This window comes from Thalia democratica, chromosome 5 (assembly GCF_965202585.1).
Source record: "Thalia democratica chromosome 5, ktThaDemo2.hap1.1, whole genome shotgun sequence".
In the NCBI taxonomy this organism is placed as follows: Eukaryota; Metazoa; Chordata; class Thaliacea; order Salpida; family Salpidae; genus Thalia; species Thalia democratica.
Genome location: NC_139169.1, coordinates 60,677,567 through 60,690,691, shown reverse-complemented (window position 1 = coordinate 60,690,691; position 13,125 = coordinate 60,677,567).

Here is a 13,125-nt window from a genome sequence, read left to right as displayed (position 1 = left end):
TTTTTTTTGTTTTTTTGTTATAAAATTTTTATTTTTTAATTTTTTTAAATTCTGTTCCGACAGAATTTTCTAAATACTGCAAGGAACATTTCCTGAAAATTTGAGGTAGTTATCTCAAAAAACCTAGGAGGAGATAGATTTTTAGTAATTTCTAGTTATTTGCTGTTTTAATTTGCGCCTCCCATAAGGATCCTATTGTTGCCTCCGACTTTGACCAGCTATATCTCAAAAACTATTTTGAAATTTTTAAATCTGTAAAAAGCATTTTTTAGCTTAGTAAAAACTATATAAAATAAGATCAAAAACCAAAAAAGGGTGTTTACCCCCCCCCCCCCCCTATGCCCTTAATTCAAACCTTTATTATTTTGAAACCTCCTAGCTGCTAATAGTTTTGAAAATAAAACATTACATAATCTTAACTTAGATTAGCTGATTTTTATATTTTAAGAAGTACATATATTAATAACAAAATGTATAAAAAGTTTAGTTTTAAGTTTAAGCCTAATATTTATTACTTTTCTAGTGCTTTTTCCTCACTTCTAATATTTTTCAAATCTTAAAAGACTAAATGACAAAGTCATAGGCTGAAGCATTGTTTTAGTATAAATTTTATGAAAAAAATGTCTTAGTAAAGTTTACAGTGTAAGATTTAAACTAATTTGAAACTGAGTCGGTTTTTTATCCAAATTTACAATTGTTATTTGCAATACTGCCCATGAAATAAATGCTTAACACCCATTCTATATAAAATAAATGCACATGTTTAGTGATGGTATGAAAATTCAAATTAGCTTGAGGCATTGCTGCATAGATTATAAATCTAGCTGTAAATAAACAAAACTTTTTTATTAGCAGTTACAGCTTTTCTACTGTCATACTTTTAACTTAAAACTTATAAAAAAAAACTAAAACTACTTTTTAATAAAAAAAGACTTTCAAACTATTTCAACAAACTTAAAAATTTCTGACGTTAACTACTTATTTTAAATTAATATATTGTTAACTGAACAATAAAAAAATTGCTCAAAAAGTTTGGTCTAAGGACCTGGTGTACGAAAAAACCTTTCAGTTATCGAGCGAGTCGTACTCGTACATGAATGCTTTTACAATTTCTTAAGCTAAACCTTAACTTAATTTCTCGAGCTAAAAACTTAACGTTTTAATCTAAACTTCTAAACCGAGAAAAATTAATCAACCAATAAAATGAAAGGATAGAAAAGAAATTAAACGAAAATCAACTAAATTATGTATTTACTTAAAGATTTATTCATAATGTACTTAAAAACTTGTCTAATAAGGTAAAAATGATAAACAGTCTAAGCTAAGCCTAAAACTCAAAAGAATAAACATAGAAGTAAAAAACATTTTTAGACTTAAGAAATTAACTTTAATTTAAAAATTTAATTTGAATTTTAATTGTAACAAGCTTAAAAACTTTTACATTGAATTTTATCAGCATTTTGTGCTTATAGTTTAACTTGATATTTTTTAATAGTTAATTGAAATACTAAAAAAAGTTTATATTTGAATAAACAAATAAAAATGTTATAAAATTTAATTAATTTTTAAATAAGTGAACTTAACCGTAAAATATATTTAACTTTTATAAATAGCGATATAAAAACAAGTGCTATAAATTTATATACTATGAACTTATTGAAAAAAAAACGATAATAATGAATAATAATTACAATTTTTTTCCTATAACTTTCTTTTTTTTTTTTTGAACATAAAAATGTTACCATAAATAAGCTAATAATATTTGCAAAGATAATTAGTATTTGCTAACATATATGTTTAGGTTTCCTCAGAAAAATACATTTATTTGTCATAAATTAACTTGAGACATTAATCTCAGCTTACAGTTTGTTTACAAGCTTAACTCTTTGTTAAAAAGTACAAGTATAAGTTAATTTTCATATGGGCATACTATTACTATGATTTGAACTAGCTGAAGATTAAAGACAATCTATTTTTGTCTTTATGAAACATATGTTCTGGAATATTCTTGTCGACATATGAAAACGCTTCTCTTAAAAAACAACAAATTTTAAAATATTTTATAGTCACTCAGCTGTTGTTTTTGTAAATTTTAGTTGTTTGATTAGTTAGATGGTAGATCAATTTTTGTACTGAATATTTGTAATGTACAATGTTCAATTCTTACGTCATATTGTTTTTGTTTTTTTATTGTAAACTTATGCATCTTTGTTCACCAAAGTGCGTTTTATTTTAAATTTGAACTGGCTGAAGATTAGAGACAATCTTCTTTGTCTTTATGAAATATATGCTCCAGAATTTTTAAAATCGCCATTTCAATGAATTATGTATATATACATATACACTTTTTTGTCTTTATGAAACGTATGTTCTAGTATTTTTTAAATCGTCATTTCAATAAATTATTTAAAAGCCCTTCAAGTGGGCTCAGTAGAAGGTGTTCAAATTTGAATATTAACCTTATTATATATATAAGCCGTTTCAAACTTAAACACCTTCTACTGAGCCCACTTGAAGGGCTTTTAAATAATTTATTAAAATGGCCATTTTAATACAGTGCTTTTTATTTATTTTTAGTACAGTGCTTTTTATTTTGAATTTAACTGGCTGATGATTAAAGCTTTATGAAAAATTAAAGCTTTATGAAATATATGTACCAGAATTTTTAAAATCGCCATTTCAATAACGTTAAAAGGCGTTAAATCCTGGAGATCCTGATAAGCTAAGCTTATCGGAATAAATACCACAGATGTTCTTGTGCTAAAACTTTATTTCAACTAACGGCGTTTCACTGCTCTCAAATAAATTTAAGAACAGATCTACGGAGTCTATAAAATATTAACACACATTAGAAAAAAAGCAGAAAAAGCATGTATAATTATGTATAGTGTTTATATCGGTAGTAACTATAAATGAACTTTATGGTTTAAAAACAAAGTTTGGGATAAAAACATAAAATTATAAAATTGTCTACAAAAAATACAAATTGAATAAAAGTAGGCACTAACCTCAAAAAGCTCTAAGAATAGGCAAGTTTTTAAAATGAAAATTAAATTGAGTTGTGCAGAAATGTTACGTCATGATAAATTTAACAAAATGGTCAATAATTTATACAGCTTAAAAACATGAAGTATTAAGCTTGCAAGTGTATGTAATTGTAATGTGAGTGTTGTGAAATAAATTAGTACATAAGTAGACAGAGTTATTTAAAGTAGAATCGTCGGTTGTGGGGACAAATATTCGATAAATCTTGCCGCTTATTCAGAAGTAGGTCTTTATCTTCTGCTGCAATTACTGCTCTTTCTGTATTGCAAGTTGGGCAAATTCTACTTACTCCGTTGGATACAGAAAGAGCAGTAATTGCAGCAGAAGTAATTGCAGTAATTGCACTATTACATGTTAACCACTTTTTGAGTCAGAAAATAAGCCTAAGTGACTAAAGACTAGACTTAGTACACAAGCTAATCTTAAAAGAGTGGTATATATAAGCAAAAAACTAATTTAAATTACAATGAAAATTAGACATTTATAGATCTTGAATTATTAAAATATTAATAATTAATTACAAATTAAAAAAATTCAAGTAAAGCAACAGTTGAAGATTTTTTAAAGATATCAAATTAAACTCAAGATTTTTAATAAAATTATATCTAGTCTCAGTCAAGCTGAGTTTTTGTAAGTATATTTTAACTAGCCTCAGCTAGTCTAGGTTTTTCATGGTTTAAAAGTAGACTTAATTATTCTTAGAGAGCTAAGTACGTGACAGCCCTGATATTATTGACCCTTCCTATACTTTAATTTTATTATAAGTAAAACATAACTGACTTTTTTTGGCCTAAATAATTCTTTGTCAAATATCAGTTGATTAAGCTGATTAATATAGTGATTTTTTATGTAGCTAAACGCTTTTAAACAATAAGAGTTGATAAAATTAAACATTATTAGAATACTAATCGTTTTATTTGGTTACATGACTATTCAAATTCTGACAATTCAAATTCCGACAACTCAAATTCCGACAATTCAAATTCCGACAACTCAAATACGACAATTCAAATTCCGACAACTCAAATTCCGACAATTCAAATTCCGACAACGCAAACTCCGACAATTCAAACTACGTCAATTCAAACTCGGACAATTTAAATTCGGACATTTTAAATTCGGACAATTCCAATTCCGACAAATCAAATTCGAAAAATTCAAATTCCGATAACTCAAATTCGGACAATTCAAATTCCGATAACTCAAACTTTGACAATCCAAACTACGACAACTCAAACTCGGACAACTTAAATTCCGACAGTTCGAATTCTTACCATCCAAACTCTAATACTTCAAATTTTTAAACGCAATTGTGGCAGTTTATATTTCGATAATTTAAATTCGGTCAATTAAAATTCGAACAATTCAAATTCCAGCAACTTAAACTCCGACATTTCAAACCTGACAATTTTAACTTTGACAATTCAAATGCCGACAACTAAAGCTCCGATAAAAAAAACCAACATTATAAAATAAAGTTTCAAGATTTATTTATTTTTATAGCAAGTAACCTCGTGTTAGTTTTTGCTATAAAAGCTTTGACAGCATTGATTGTTTAATTTAATATTATTTTAAATAATAAATTATGATTTTAAAATAAACACAAAAGATAATCAAAGTAAAATTAGATTTTATAAAAAGTTTAACAATAAGAATTTATTTTTATTTCAACTTTTGGTTGTATACCTCCATACTTGTCGTTTTTAACCGATGTTTTTTGAAAAATTTGTTAAGTTTTGTTTTTTAGTTTTCAAGATGTTATGTTGGCTATTAATCTCCTTTTGTTATAGAGTAGGGTTTAGCAACGTATGGCCAGCGGCCAGATCCGGCCCTCAGAGTAAAAATGACCGGCCCACTAAATTCATATTTTGAAAATTTAATTTTATTTCATGTATAGTGATAAAAACAACATTTTTGTCGTAATATTTTGTTTAAATCAAAATCAGAGGTAATATCTTTCCTTATATTAAACCAATCTAAGAGACGTGCTTGGTTATATATAAGCGGTCCTGGCGGTTACTGACTATAACGCGCTAATAAAATGATATCCTTAGGTAGTTCTACGATACTTTTTAGATTAATCTCGTTAATTAATTAAGTAGGTATATAAAATATTAATTGGACTAATACTATTAATTTAATAGGTTATAAGTGTTGATTAAACCTAAGCTTCTGTTTATTGCAATAGGTTTACAAAGCAGTTAGATTACTTAAACTACAATTTATTGAAGTAGGTTTATAAGATTGTTAGAAAGCTTAAACTACTTGTAAAATGAAATCGACTCTATAAGTTTAGACTGTATTTACAATGAATAAATGTGCGATAAGCTACAACAAATTGTACTGACAAAATAGTTCGACAAGAAACACTTCGGCTTAACAGCCGAAGCATAAAAAAAAAGAAATATTATGGATTAATATAGTGTCGTAAGACATTTTAGAAATTTAAAATTTTTATGAAATAAAGCATTACACTAAAATCAATAATATTTCGTAGTATTCAAAAATATTAATGTTTTTAAAATTTAAAATTACCTATTCTATTATTCAGAGATACTTACAACGACTAAATTTAATATTCCGTTATTTGTGTTAATAAAAAAGTAATAAGTTATCAAGTAACTGTGGTTTTTTTTATAAACAATAATTGTTCGACTTACACTGATTTGAACAATTGTTTTATAACGAAGCAATACTTTTTAATTACATAACTAAATTAAATTGATATCACCATAAGCATAACCACTATAAAAAAGTACTAAAAACGTATTCCCAAAAGTTTATAAACATTAAATTTTGAAATAAATAATTATGAAATATAATGCTTACATTAAGAAAAGTTTGACTATAAATTTGTATATCATTAAAGAATACAAACATTTTCAGTTTAGAATGTTGATAAAGATACATACTTAAATTTTATTATCTAACTATGTTGGCATAAGAAAATAAAATAATAATGATATGGTAAAAAAGTTTTATCAATTCCAGCCAAAAGACATCAAAACACTGTATTGTAATACTCGTTTTAATTTTTGCAATCAGAACTCGGGTCTTGGTCTTGTCACCGTGACTCGGTTCTCAACTTCTTATTATTGACTACAATGCATAAGTATAGTTAGACTATCGAATTATTATTTGTAATCAGTTTATTTTTTATTAATATTTTATATTTATTTGAAAAGAGGTTAAGCAGTTTCTTGTTAAGTAATGTTTTAATGATGTTCAATATAATTTTAAAACTTTAGCTTATTATAAAACTGTGATAACCTATTTTTGTTTTAATGATATCTAATCTAAATAAATTAATTTATAGAACTACGCTTTACAAATAGTACATTTACTTTATATTACTACACAAAAACTTAATATTGTTTTTTAAATCTATTTATGCTAATGTTGTTAGTATTAATATTGTTTTTATTTATTTATTACTTTTTCTTATCAAAAGCTAAAACTTTACAGTACTTTTCTTTATACTTTTATTTATAAAAGTTAAGTTCTGTTATGGTAGAATTTACTTCTTTAAAATTGTTATAGAACTATACAACAGTTTATTTATTTATTCAAATGTAAATATTTTTTACTGTTCAGGTAAAATTTCTAAATAAAATAAAAATTACACTTTTAGCACAAAATACAGATAAAATTAAACGTTAAAGTGTTTCAGCGTTTTACATTTTTACTTTTTATTATAGAGGTTGTTATTTATCATTCAAATAAGCACATGCTTGCTTTTAGTATTGTTGGTCTCCTTTTATAAATTAATTTAAATTTATATAAGCTTATTAGTTCTTATGTAACTAACTAAACAAGCCTTTAAGTACATTTTTAAACAAAAAATTCAGTTAATATTCTTTTAGCTAGCTTTTCTTTCATTTCGTTTAATTAATTATTTTATTACTAAAGATTTAGATATTTAATAAATAAAAAATTATGTGTAATAGCTCGTAAAAAACTCTATAAGTATATAGTGTACAACTCGATAACCAAAAAGTTTCTTTGTACCCCAGGTCTTTAGACCAAAGCGCTTTTTTATTCGTTCAATAAACAATATTAACAATGATAACTTATTTACTTACAAAAAAAATTATACATATTTTTTAAGATTACTTAATTTTTATGTCTAAAACTATTCAAAAATTTCTAAATAATATCTATATAGTCATTTATTTCTATTACATTATATTATTTTTAATTGTTTGTTTATTATTTTTTTTAGAAAAACTTAAATATTTTTTTTTAAGTAAAAAAATAACTCTATAAAAACTTTAAAATCTCAAATCTAAAAATCAACGTTTGATAAAATTTATAATTTTCATTACATAATTTATTGTAACATATGTGTACATTTTAGTCGTCTTATTTAAATAGTTCAATTTTCGTAGTTTAAATTATCCGAATTTGAGTTGTCGTAGTTTGGATTGTCCAAATTTGAGTTGTCGGAATTTAAATTGTCTGAATTTGAGTTGTCGAGTTTGAGTTATCGGAATTTGAATTGTCCGAAATTGAATTGTCGGAATTTTAGTTGTCAGAATTTGAATAGTCGTGCACCCGTTTTATTTTGTTTTAAGAATCTATAAGATTTGCTCACTTCGGTTTTTCTTTGGGCGGCTAAGGGTGGAAGAATTTTTACATAAGGTAACAGAATAGAACTAGGAGAGTACAAAAATGGTCGTTTTATTAACGACAAAATGGTCAATTAGATATAAAGGTTGTATATGCCTTAAATGTAGAAAGATTAAAAAAAAGCTTTAATTTAGTTTCTGCGCGAAAAAAAAAATTCATGTACCCCAAAAGTCTCGTGCACCCTAAAAGAAATTTCATGTACACTAGTGTGCACCAGTGTACACCGTGCCGACCACGTGTTTCAATTATATAATATAATATAGACTGTAGTATTTCTTTTGTTATTCATGATTAAGTTTTAATTTAGCTTTTTAAATATTTTAATTTTGGTTAGTAATCTCTTTAATTTTGTCTATTAAGTAGTCATATTTGGTATTTAAAGATTTTTTAGATTTGATAATTTTGTCTGTTTCATGCTTGTCGAGAATGCAAGACGCATCAGTTAAAACTTTCTTGGTGTTGATTTTTGAAAAGTCCTGAATAAATGTATTTTTGTTCTTAGACTTATGTTTTATAACTTTATTTTCATTTTAATATTTTTAGTTTCAAAACTATGATTAGCTATTGGTAGATTGTCAAGAATTTATTGCTAGTTTGAGGCTAAAATATAGTTTTCATTTGAAGAGTGCTTTTTATAGCTTTGCTCGAAACCAAGTAAATTAAATATGACTTATATTTTCACTTTATCACAATTTTCTATTGTTTTATTTCCGTGTTTGGTAAAAGAGAAACTTGAAAGGATATTGCGTGTTTTACGTAATAAGGAACCTTTTAATCAATTTAACTTATAAAGGAAGACTGTTATATTGTTTAGTACAATAAACTTACCTTTTACGTGTTTCCTGCACGAATATACTGTTACAACAAGTATAAACTTATTTGAAATGTTTTCTTTGTTCAATACTTGTTTTAACTTATGTTAATTGTTGTTTTACAAACTCCTGAAATTTTCTTTATATGCGTAATTAGACAAATGTTAAATATAAATTAATAAAACAACTAAACTTATTAGAAAAATCTTAACTGGAAGCAGAGTTACTATCTACTACTATTATCTAAAACTATTAAACTTGACATGAATTAATTTTACAGTTTTATTCTTGTTTTTAACTTAGTTTTCATTTGTTAGTTTTATAACGATGTATTTACTTATTTTCTTGTTGATATTTTTTTATGTCATTGACCATTTTGTAAGTCACATACTTTTCAACTGAATATTTTCTTCATTTAAAGCCTTACAATACATACATAGTATGTAGCATTGATACTAAACTATTTCTATACGCTTTATACAAAAAAAAGGTTTCAAAATTGTTGCGCTTAATGAAAACTTGCTTAAAAAGTAAAACTAGTTTAACATTAAATTATAAATTCTGCTGCTTTGATAGTTGTTCACGGTCCAACATTTAATTGAAATCAACACATCCGATACAGTATTGCGAAAAAAGTAGTTTTAGATTTTTAATCTAGTATCAAAAACAATAGAAGGTAAATACACACTATATTTTAGTTACCTAATAAATAAATACTTTAAAATTTGTTATTGGTACACCAGCAAGTGTCATTTTATTGAATTATTGGTATTTTATTCTTCATAAGATCTGCTTTAACACGGTCTAACGGTTAAGAAAACTTAAAGTATGTTTTGAATAACAACACATTAGAAGCAAATATACAAGGATTGATGTTAAGTTACAGCGGGCAGACTAAAATTAATATATGAAGTTACGAATGAAAAGGTGTCATTCTTTTCAATTCTGACTCTGTCCAAACGCATGTTTTATGAACTTGCGTTTAAAAATATACTTACTGAAAAGTATCAGTTTAAAAACAAGGGAAAGTGAAAGTAACTTTTGGTTTGAATTAAAATAAGAAAGTAAACTGATGTGTTTAGTTTAATAAAACATTTTTGTAAATTAATATTGTATTGCTTTTCTCTAAACATTACAAATATTAAGCTAATTTAGAAACTTTCAAACAATACTTAAATACAAACTTAGTTTATAATTAATATGATTATGGTTTTTAGAATTTATCTTGAATTTTATCTATATTGTTATTCACTCTAAGTTGCAGATGTGGCTATAAAAACAAAAACAAAATTCTTCTACTTTGAAGCAAATACTTTAAATAATAAATTAACAAGTATCTTATGATTTACGAGTGAAATAGCTATGAACTATTTTCAAGTCGCCAAGTGTAAAACTAAGTGTAATATTTACGTTTATACACACTGACTGATAAGGTAAAATATAACATAATTAAAAGAAAAATGTTAAAATTTTTAGAGAAATACACAAAAGAGTTAATGAGTGCAGTTTATTCGCTTGCAACTGACGTTTTTCATGGCAAATGTGACAATTTTTTGTGGCAACAAGCTAAAAACAACGACTAGCGCAAAATTTCTAACCGGTGTTAAATTTAGTTTAAATTTCGTTTTGAACTGCTCGCTACACTTTAATATACATTAAACATATAAGGAATACTTTTTGTATGATTTTTTTAAGTTTATGTTACTTTCACTTACTTATGATAAAGCTAAAACTTTAAATTGAAGCTTATGCGACCCTTAAAATTATCAAAAGGCTTTAAATATTTATAATTAAAATTTACTACTTTATAAGAAATTTTGTCGCTAAAACAAACATCAATCTTTTTATTTATCTAACATGCATTCGTTTAAAAGTTGTAAGCCTCTTTTAAAAGTAAAAGTAAGCAAGTTTACACTGGCGCTCATTTAAGAAAGTTTTATGTTGTTTTTTATGTTATTTTTTATGCTATTTTTAAACTTAGTTTTAAGTTTATTGTAATTCTATATTGTTATATGTTTATCAAACATAGCTAAACTTTTTTTAGAACATTTATTCATGCAGCTACTTTCTAAAAATTTTATGTGTTATTAAGTAGTATTTTAAGGTGTAGAAAAATATTTTAATTTCGTTCAGTAATCTATAAATTTAATTAAAAAATACAATTAAAGTTTGGTAGTTTTGCTTGCATTTCATGTATTTTATTTAAAGATTTTTTTGAAATACTTGTTTCAATATTCTTTTTGTTTCCTCTTTTAAAAGTGCTATCAAACCGAAAATGATATTGCATTCCTTTGAAAAATTTAAACTACGTTAAAAGAAAATTGAAAAAAACAGTGATACATGAAATCATGCAAAAATTGTATACTTACAACTCCGACCCGAGCACAACTCCCACCCAATTTTTAATTTTTCCTTCTTTATTTCGTTATTTATATATTTATATTTTACTATCATTGTAACACTTTACCCTTACCCTTGGTCGGTAAGCGGTTGTCGGATTTGATCGGGTGAGAATTGTGCGGGTGAGAATTGTGCGCGTGGGAATTGTGCGCGGGTTGAAACCGAGCGGTTCCTGCATAAAACTACTTTTGGTTTGAATAAAAATCATTGATGCATTTAATTCTCACATTAATAAAAAATCTATTACATTTTCAAAATTATCAAAAAACAGCGTAATATTTCATAAGTTATTTATACATAACCATATAATTTTTTAAATAAAAAATATCGACAAACATATTGCATTTTTATTGAAGTAGAAAATTTTTCAAAACACACTTTTCAACTATTATTGTGTTTAACTAAGCTATAGCTTATAATATTTACATGTATAAAAGCTTGATAATGGATACGTTATAATGAGTTTAAATAAAAAAGTGAAATAAATACTGTTAAGATAAGAATTTGGTAAAATTAAGTATACAAGAATTTTTAAGAAAAAATAAGTAAATAAAAACTTGACATGGTAACAGGATATTACAATGAAATAAATACATATAACAAGTTTCAAAATTATACAAACGTAAATAATAAATATATAAAGGCTATAAAAACGTTTAAAGTAAAGTATACTTATCGGAATTAAATTAATGCACTAATTCAAAAGGAATAATGCTATACCATTAAAGAATTAAAGAACAATTACACTAAAATATACTTACGCAATTAAAAAACAGTACTTGAAGTAGACTAAATAAAAAATATCAAAATGAAACTAAATGAAAAATAAAAAACTAAAACAGTTTCTACAAGTTAGTATTGTAACAATCTTTTCAATAAAAATGCAATGTATTTGTAGATATTTTTATTTAAATGTTGTACCCCAAAAAGGTATACAGTTTTTTTTTATTTAAAACTTTTTCTTTTTAACAAGTTTGAAAATTTTGAAAAAAAACTAATTTTTTGAGTTTAACTGTTTAAAGGGTAACAGTATAGGTACTTAAAATGCTATAAAAATAAGTATTGCTTAATTTCAGGCAACTTTATTATATTTAGTAGTTTGTAAGTATGCTAACTTTTTTAATGATAAGAAAAATTCTAGATTTTAAAAATGTTGACTTTATTTTAAAAAGAAATGTTGAATATAAAAAGACTTAAATTTACTAAAATAATACACTACCTACACATAATATATTAAAGTAGTATATTAAATTACAAAACGTCGTTTTTAAAGGAATTACTTGGAACCTAATTTAAACATAAACACTTTGACATATGTTTATTGTTAAGAATGTTATAAATGAAAACTTATATAAAATATTGTACAACTCTTTATGAAAAAGTATTTTATGTTATTTTTTAAGACGCTCTAACTTAAACTAGTTTGTTTAAAATGTTAAAAGTATGTACATACAGTGATAATCCGGCCATGTTGGGCAAGCTTTTTTATATGGCCGGATTAGCCTTCGGCTGAATAAAAACAAAAAACCGTTTTTGTTAATAATCTAACTCTAGTAGTTTATGCTTTGCATATAATTTAAACGCTCACTAAATTTACTCACAAATAATAACCGAATTTATAAAATAACTAGAAACATTTAACTTTAAACATACATTACTTTTTTGATAACTATACTTTTCTAATAAAACATAAAATCGACGAACGTTTTAAAATTCGCCAACAAAATACTTGATACATACATTACTGTTTTTAGAAAATATTATTAGTAGGCTGGTTACATATAAATATTGTTTACACAGCAATACAATTAAAGTAAACTTTATTGAAAAATATTCACTGTACAATGCATACTTTGTTATGTTATAGCACTGTTAATGTGTCTTTGTGACAAATTGTTTTGTTGTTATGTTTGAGAATTTAAAAGTCATTTGAAAACATTTAAAGTTTACTAACCGTTGTATGGTGCTAAACAGAAAATTTAAAAGATTTACCAGCAACGTAGCAGTTTTAATGACAATTTTTTATACAGTTACAGTATCAATAGTTTATATTATACTTCATTCTGCATTTCAGTTTGATAATATCATTTATAAGTTCAAAAGTATCTCAAATACGTATTTAAAATACTAATTTAAATTTTAAATAAAATGATTAATAAACCGAGTTTAAGTCAGGTTAAAACAGTATGCTTTAGTATTAATTGATCGGTCTTACTTAATTAACATTTTATTTACGATC